Below are 381 nucleotides of genomic sequence, written 5' to 3' on the forward strand. Positions count from 1 at the left end.
GCCAATGCGGCTCCAGCCCCGCTCGGGTTTCAGCCCTAAATATACTCGGTGACCCCACAGGAGGCCACCTGTTCTCAGCAAGACGAGGAAAAGGGGAGCTGGGCGCTTGTGCGCGCCCGAGGAAACCCAAAACACACCAGGGGTTGGGTGAACTCCCCCGGGTCTCTGCTGAAATGGATCCCAGGGCAAAGCCAAGGGAGCACTTGAGTGGCAAAACCACACATTTTCTTCTATCAGAGTTGATAATAATGATGAATTTGAATTGATAGAGATAATTGCATTCCTGTGTTGTACCTGAATCAAAACTATCCAAATTCAAAAATCCCTGAACTTCAGAGAAAGGAGAGAGGAGTCTGGACTTCAAACTGAATTTTTAGTGTA

This window comes from Mesitornis unicolor, unplaced genomic scaffold (genome assembly GCF_000695765.1).
Source record: "Mesitornis unicolor isolate BGI_N332 unplaced genomic scaffold, ASM69576v1 scaffold34546, whole genome shotgun sequence".
Lineage (NCBI taxonomy): Eukaryota > Metazoa > Chordata > Aves > Mesitornithiformes > Mesitornithidae > Mesitornis > Mesitornis unicolor.